Source organism: Mesoplodon densirostris, chromosome 12, assembly GCF_025265405.1.
Source record: "Mesoplodon densirostris isolate mMesDen1 chromosome 12, mMesDen1 primary haplotype, whole genome shotgun sequence".
NCBI classification, from domain to species: domain Eukaryota; kingdom Metazoa; phylum Chordata; class Mammalia; order Artiodactyla; family Ziphiidae; genus Mesoplodon; species Mesoplodon densirostris.
The window spans coordinates 19,305,236-19,314,168 of NC_082672.1; positions in this window are offsets into that span (position 1 = coordinate 19,305,236).

An 8,933-nucleotide genomic window follows, 5' to 3' on the forward strand; every position below is an offset into this window, starting at 1 on the left:
GTTTTATTTCTACCATTTAGAATAGACTGAAGTTGCTTTAGCACTTAATTTTCAAAGTACTTTTAAATAACTTATGAAATTGTTATGTTCCCATATAAAGGATTCATACCTTTTGTATATCAATGTTTTTATCTGATTGTGAAAGTAATACCACCACAGCATTTTTTCTAATCCACAATTTCCAGTATTTTGCTTTTATAAATATTGCTGCAATGAATATCCTTGCAACATGAACTAAATTTACAAATTTTCAAGAATATCTGTAGGATAAATGGCTATGGGAAATTCAACATAAAATGGCATTTGTAATTTTGATAGGTATTGTCCATTTGTCCTTTATATACATTTTGCCACCTTTCATTCTCTTCAGCAATATGAGATGCTGTTTTGTCACACCCTAGTAATTTTAGTAAATATTTCTTTGGCCAACCTAATAGATGAAAAATGGTATCTTAGTGTAGTTCTGGATTTGCATCTTTGTGAGTGTGTTTCAGTATTGTTTCATCTGTTTAATGGTCATTTGTATTTCCTCTTCAATTAGTTGTTTCTGCTTATTCATCACTCATTTTCTGTTTTTTTTGACTTGTAGTAGGAGTTCTTTAAAAATCAAGGATAATAGCAGTTTAACTATAACATAAAACACTTTTCCAGGATCATCTTTTGAGTTTATTTATGATGAGTTTTGGCAATGTATTTATTTATTTTTGTGTGGTTGAAAGTATCAGATTTTGTGTCATACTTAAAAAGACTTCCCCAATTTCAAGATTTTAAAAAAATCTCATGTTTTATCTTAGTAATTTTTTAATTTAAATTATTAATCTATCTGAAATTAATTTGGATAAAAAATTAGAGCCAGGGAGCCAACATTTTCCCCTAAATGACTACTCAGTTATCTCAACACATTTTATTAATAATCAAATTTTCTTTGCTGATATGAAATAACATCCCTTCATATACTACATTTCCAAATGCTTTTAGACTCAGTTTTGGACTTTCTAACCCTGTGATCTATCTGGCTATTCTTATGCTAATATCATGTTTTTTTTTTAAATTTCAAGGTATACAGTATACTTACTTCAGCAGAATATTGAATAACCCAAGTCTTTATCATCACAGAAGGAAATGTTGGTATGTAAATTAAATATAAAATTGCATCAAAAATTTAATGGTCGCAATTTTATTATTAAAAATGTTTTAGTAATCAAATTTTAGAAGTTTAATATTATAGTGCAGAGAAATAGTTAGTATCACCAGCAGCTAGATAGTTCCTGTCTACTCTATCATATGTAATCCATCATACAAAATTGATGTTCACTTCAACTAAACAAACTGAACTTTCTTTTTTCTTTTTTGGCCTGCTCTTCCAGTATAGGTTACCGATGATTGTGCTTTTTTTCCTTTCAAACAATAACTAAAATATGCATTTATTCCCCCCCCAATTTCTGGACTTGAAGACTTGACTTATGGTGGTGATGATATTTCATTGACGCTATATCATGAAATAAGAGGCTTTCAGAATAAGATTCAGGAGAACACTTAATACCACTAACATTAAAAAAAATTGTTTTTTGCACACCAGAATGTAATTCAAGAAATTAAAAAAAGCTTTTTCACTAATGTCTTCTAAAAGGAATTTTTACTACAATTCATAACTTGTGAAAATCTAAAAAATTCTCCTCTTCAATTATTGAAAATGGTTGGAAGAACATAGCACTCTTTTCAATGACATTGTTCTTTAAATTCTTAGTTTCTACACACTCAAAACTAGAAAATTGCCTCATTACAACATCCTAGCCAAGTCTTTTGCTTTGAAATTTGATTAATGGAAAAAATGTGTTTTGAACACTCAGTTTTTCTCTAAGACTTATTTTTCTTATTATTATTTAGATTCTTTATTATATCTGGCTTCAAGATTATCTATCACAGATGTCATTGTACATGATTTTGGAGTTTTTGTCATCTCAATTCTACATGGAGCAAAATTAACATCTTTTTAAAAAAAATTTATCTTAAGAAGATTTGAAGATTTCTCAAAATGAACTTTTCCTTGAAGGAAACTTGTTCTAAATGGAATCAAACAAATAAAACTTAAATGAAGCTCTTAAAGAATAACTTGTTATTGTTATGAATACTAAATAGTAGATTAAACAACTCTACAATGATCAGAAGTCTGCAATTGAGAAGCCCTTCTGCTACTAACAGCAATGTTCTTGGGTTCAAAAAATATTCTGAGCTTTCTCTGACCAATAATGTAAGTAGAAGTGGTATTGGAGTGTGTATTCATTTCCTAGGGCTACTGTAACAAAGTATCCCAAGTTGGGTGGCTTTAAACAACAGAAATTTATTGTGTATAGTTCTGGAGGCTGGAAGTCCAAAATCAAAGTTTCAGCAGTGCCGTGCCCCCTCCAAAACCTGTAGAAGACTCCTTCCCTGATTCTTTCTAGTTTCTGGTGATTTGCTGGCAAACTGTGGTGCTCCTTTACTTGTAGCTGTCAAGGAACTCCAATCCTCTGTCTTCACATGGCATTCTCCCTGTCTATGTCTTTATGTGGCCATCTTCTTATGAGGATACCAGTTATATTGTATTGGGAGGTCACCCTATGCCAGCACCTCATCTGAACTAATTACATCTGTAACCATACTATTTCCAAATAAGGTCACATTCTGAGGTGCTGGGGGTTAGGACTTCAACATTTCTTTTGTGGGGGACCTAATTCAATTTATAACAGGGTGCATCTTCCCTAAGTTCCTAATTCTGATGCATCTCTGGTTTATAAAATAAATCTTGGAAATATGGTTGGTTATATAGCTGTTCCTTGATAAAATTTTCACTGCTGTTTCCTTCCTATCTTTTTTTTTCTGATATCTTTGTATAAATTCTGACCTGGTTATAAAGTTCTGACATAGTTAACAATGTGATTTTTCTTAAAAATGGCAAATTATCTTGTTATACATCAAAATGCTTTTTCAGAAGCAAGCGACCATGCTTATTAAATAGGACAATGATTTTGAATTCAACGTATAATGCCTCATCTTTATTTCAGACTTCTTCTTTAAAGAGTTAACATTAATTTCCTGTAAACTAATGCTGCTTTTGAAATAATGAACTACAACTTTTTAAAGTGACTTATAAAACTAATGTTAGAACAGAGTTAACAAACTATGGCATATTGGATATTTTATTTAAAACATGGGGCCTGGGAACAGAAAGAAAAATTACATTTAAGGATCTAGCAGGATTTGGCTAAATTTCTTCTCTAATATAAGCAGACTGAGTGGGTGCAGAAGCTCGTAGGTAATTCCATATGACAGACCTATTTCATTTTCTCTTTCAAGTTCACCATTAACCTTGGTTTGAAAAGAATAAGAAGGCTTCAAAAATGTACTTACAAATGTGTCATTTAGTAAAGGTTAAAAGACAGACTCTTTCATAATGTGCAGTTCCAAAAATATCACTACTTGAAGTAGCCATTTGGAAGCTTGTCCAGCTCCTTAAGAAGAAAATAAATATCACTTCCCTTCTTTACCTGTTGATTTAATATATTACATGGGGAATTAAAGGAGAGCAGAAAACTTTTCGTTGTCTCCTTTGAACTGTAAGTAAGGATTTTGGTGCTGACATTCCAATGGTAGCACATGCCTGCACATGACCATTGATTTGAGTGAAGTCTTAGTTATCACATCAGATTCTGTCTGGCACCCACAACTCAGGATAGTCTTAAATAACAAGTTAAAGAGCTGGGTACAAGAGTGGATTTCATATACTCTTTTTTTTTTGTTTTTGTTTTTTTGTTTTGTTTTGTTTGTGGTATGTGGGCCTCTCACTGTTGTGGCCTCTCCTGTTGCGGAGCACAGGTTCCGGACGTGCAGGCTCAGTGGCCATGGCTCATGGGCCGAGCCGCTCCACGGCATTTAGGATCTTCCTGGACCAGGGCACGAACCCATGTCCCCTGCATCGGCAGGTGGTCTCTCAACCACTGTGCCACCAGGGAAGCCCTCATATACTCTTGATTCAGCTTAGGTTGGTTCATCCTAGAACTATCTTAAAATTTACAGGAAGTAAATTCTTCTTTGGGGTCCTTCATTGAGTCATGTAAAAGTCTGCTACAGAGTGAAGTGTTCATTTCATGTTCCTTTTATAGGTAAATTAAAGTGTATGGTGACAAAACACTGAAATATTATAATATATAAATTAAAATCATAGGAACATAGTATTTTAAACTTAACATTGATTTACCAATCAGTCTTCATTTTATACTGAGATGGGTCTTTACATTTTTGAATATAAGTTGATTTTTGGTTAACAGTGACCATTATTTTAGAATATAATATGCTTAGCTTTATATGTATTTAAGGAATGGCCCATTTATCTATCCTGTCATCAGTTCCTATTTTAATCATAATTCCTTTCTTTGAAGAGACAACTATTATGCATATCACACATCAATTGCAACAGGCAATGAATTTATCATTAATCACCTTGTTAAATAGAATTGACTAGAAATATGCTCAAGTAGTATAACAAAAAATACCTAGAGTATATATTCAATTTTTAAAGGTGTTATGCTACAAAAATTAGATTCTACTCCCAGCTATTATCATCATTCTGAATCAAACTGGCTCGAAAGTACTACAGCACTTTATAGTACTAAATTTCCATAAGAGAAAAAAATTTGGAGAGTATGTCAGTTTGTAATGAATAAAAGAAATCCTCAGAATTTCATCTCTAAACCACAGACAGACAGGGAAGCATTACGTTGAATTGAAATCGAAGCCAGGTTCAACCAATGTTATTATGACTTCACTTAAAGCAATGACTGTATTTCTTTAAAGTTCTGTAGGCTCTCAAATCACAATAACAGTATGACTAAAGCTATACTAAAAACTCAAAAGCAAAGTTTTCTTAAAGGGAGGGAAATGGCAGGTATAAATGTAGCGTGGTTCACAAAGATCAACAAAATAATCACACTACTAAAAGATAGCATCACATATTAACTTAGAGTGAACATAAAATTTGTATATATAAACACTTCAATCTCTAGAGCAGGTTTGGCAGTGAAAAGAAGATTGAAAGATAATTAGTTTGATTTGGGAAATGCTAATGGACTAGTAGGACAATGCCAGATGGTATTCAGATGACTTTTCAGCGGCAATAGATTGATTTACTAATATTTATGTAGTTCTAGCAGTATCTTTTTTTTTTTTTTTTTTTTTTTTTTGCGGTACACGGGCCTTTCACTGTTGTGGCCTCTCCCGTTGCGGAGCACAGGCTCCGGATGCGCAGGCTCAGCGGTCATGGCTCACGGGCCCAGCTGCTCTGCGGCATGCGGGATCTTCCCGGACTGGGGCACGAACCCGTGTCCCCTGCATTGGCAGGTGGACTCTCAACCACTGCACCACCAGGGAAGCCCTCTAGCATTATTTTATATGTAACTCTAACCTATATCATCTACATTCCTACCTCCTCATCCCACCATACACACAAAACTTGGAGAATCAGAAATAAAAAGAATAGTGGTTTTCTATATTCAAATTTCAAAACAAAATCCAGTTTTGGAAAAGAAATGGGTAGTTCATATGATTTCACATGTGAATAAATCCTGTTCTTTAAATTGCACAATTGTTTATTCTTGAACACTGGCAAGAGTGAGCAGCAAAAATTCACCCCATGCGAATGTAGATGTACATTTTAAACTCTGAGCTGAATAAGTTCAGCTATTAACCTTAGGAAAGTTAACTGATTTAGCAAGTAAACTAATATATGTAAGATTCAAAAAGGGCCAAATTGTAAGTGATGTTATTAAATGTAGTAAAGATCATTCAAAGCAGCTTTTTTTTTTTAAGTATTATGTTTTAAATGGAAATGTTCCTCTTCATTTCAGTGGTAGTGTAGGGAACATACTGACCAATGTAAAATGAACTGTACCATAAAACTGTAAACATTATCTAAACAGCTCAAGTCAGCCTTGACCAATATCCACAGTTCTAGCTTTTCTCTGAGGCAATTATAATCAGGAACTTGGTATTTAGCTGTACAAAGTCTTTAAATTCTTAATACATATTTTTATATAACTGTTGCTATACTGCTGCATAGTAACTCCTTGTATGGGTATCCAATCGTCCATTTCATTTTTCCACTACAGATAAACATTCAGATTAATTATTTTGCATGTCTATCCAATCAATGCTGCAGTGAACAAGCTCCTCCATATTCTCCTTCGTACACATAAGCCAATGTTTACCCAGAGTTGATAGTAAGGGCAAATACAAATTAAAAGTATTAAGAGGCTTGATTCTCTCTGTGGAAAATAAGGGAAGAGACTCTCCCTGCCTGTGCTCTCCCTTTTTTCTGAGAGTATTTACACTTGAAAATTTGTAAGTTCTTTCTCTGTCTCTTTGGAATGTATGTAAATCATTTTTAAAGCTAAATGTCTCTCATCAGCTTGTCAAGGTCCTAGGAGCCATCCCTTTGAAATGTGATCATCCATCATCCAGTTTCTGTGGGAGGGGGAAGCCTAACTTTGGTGGAAGCCTCATGCCAACTTGTAAAACTTCCTCCTGCCCTAAAGAATAAGAAGTTTATTTTTCCTTTGGATAAACTCAGTTAACTAATGCAAACGGTCACCCCAGTTATTAAGTGAATTGAAGATTCACTGTGTGTGAAAAATGGGGCTGATAAGCCCTCTTATCTGAGGGCTTGTTATTGTGTACCTTGAGAACACGCATGGAACGGGTCGGATCTGCTGGGCTATAAGAAAGGGTAAGATTTCTTCCTGTTTTTACAATCTCTTAGCATATTGCCTGTGACAAACACGTTCTGGTTTCATGCTTATTCAATAATAAGTGCTTTCATTCTGGTCTAACTTTGTGGGGAGGTTTTCTGGGTTAGGAGGAGGTTGTGCTCTTAATTCTATTTCCCCATCAATAGCAGTTCCACTTCTAGGCAAGATGTGGACTAAAAGTGTAAAGTGAACAGCAACCCGTGAGGGAAAACTCAGAGGTATCTATCAAGACAGATCTAGTTAACAGCAGATTATGAATATCTATTTTCCTATATGTTCATCCAAATCAGAGATATAATCAAACTCAGACATTTTTGGTGAATTTTCCTGGATACTAAGATTTGACACATGAACTGCCTCTTCTGTAAGTGCTGGTTTTACATTATTTGCTCATTTTTACTCATTGTCTTATAGAGTGCTTATTTTCATTATTTGACTTATTAATTCTCCCCCAACTGAATGAATTACAAATATTTTCTTTGCTGTAATTTGTAATAATTTTACTTATATCATCTTGCTATACAAGATATACTGATATAACCAAGTGTATCTATGTTTTCCTCTTTGGCTTTAAGCATTTGAGGATTTAAAGATTTTCTTAGCCCAACATCAAAATTTTTTCATACATGCTGAAGTTTTTGTAGTTTTATTTCTTGTTTTCACACTTATTAATTTACAGATTGTATCATTTTGGAGAACAGTGTAATAAAGATATGACACAGAGATTATGACTTCCTTTTTCCAAATGGCTACACTACTTGTAGGTTAGTCCAGCCTGTCAGAACCCTTAGGTCTCCATTTTCTGCAGTGGACAAAAGTGAGTTTATTCTGCTGGTCCACTGTTTAAGGAAATCAGACTTTTGAACAACACTAATTTATAAATGGAAATGAAAATGCTATATTTTAAGCATGTTCATGGTTTATGTAAAAACATAATTTCAAACTAAATAACACTTTAACTATTGCTACCCACTCCACAGGGTTTTCAAAATGGACATCACCAGATTTTTTTTAAAGCAGATTTCTGAGCTCCATTCCCAGAAAACTATTTAAGTCTGAAGTGAGGCTGAGGAGTTTCTATTCAGCAATTAAGTGAATAAGTTATATGAAAGTATTCTCTTCTTTCCTTTAATCATTTATGTAGCTTACCCTTGTAGGGGAGCAAAATTTGCCACCCCAAAACATATCTCTTTGGCATGAGGATGACATTAGGCTGATTATTTTTAAGAAACCTGAGACTCAGGAAGTCTCTTTTACCTCCCCCTTAACTGACTAAAAGAATTTAGACAAAGGGCCTGCTGCTTATTTCTGCACCCGAGATACCTACAAAGAACATGGGCCAGGTGTGGTGGGGCACTCAGCAGAGCCTGAAGACCAGATTCCTCTTTGTGTCCCACTGTCTCTGCATGGCAGAGCAAATACTTGTTTACCAAACATTTTCCATCTTTGAGTGAATTGCTTTCCTCCCCTTTGAAGTCACAAACCCCTACCCCCTTCTCTTTCTCTCAGATGATAGATAAGCCTCAATTGCCCAACCTGTCCTTGGGTCTCACTTTTCTTTTGGGGCCCTGTATGTATGCAATTAAATTTGATTTTCTCCTGTTAATCTGTTTCATGTCAACTTAATTCTTAGGCCACCCAGAAGAACCTAGAAAGGGTAGAGGAGAACTTGTCCTTCCCCAACACCCTCACTTCAAGTTTCATGTTCAAGTTGCAAAAATAAATTATAGTGAGAATTTAGGAGTAAAGCAAAACAGTTACTCAGTTTTACTTCTAAAGTGTAGGAAATAATAAATAGAATACACTACCTCACACTGACATACAGAACCCTGAGTGTTTATAGAAAAAAATTATTTAAGGTGTTGTCAATCCTTAAAATTATTCTAAGAGAAGAAAACAAATATGGTAAAGATGGGCAAAGAAAGTGCAATACTACTGATTCTGAATCCACTGCTAAATCAATGTAAACATGATGAATTTCCTGTAAAAAATAAAACTCAGTAGATGGAAAAAGAACATTCAGTCTTTCAATGACTACCTAGACTAAGCTTTATATTTCTAACATTTTGGTTTTGGCACAGGTATTTCACAATTCTTACACTATTGGACTCTGGAATTTAAAAAAGGTTAAAAAGTTATGCCTACTTTGTA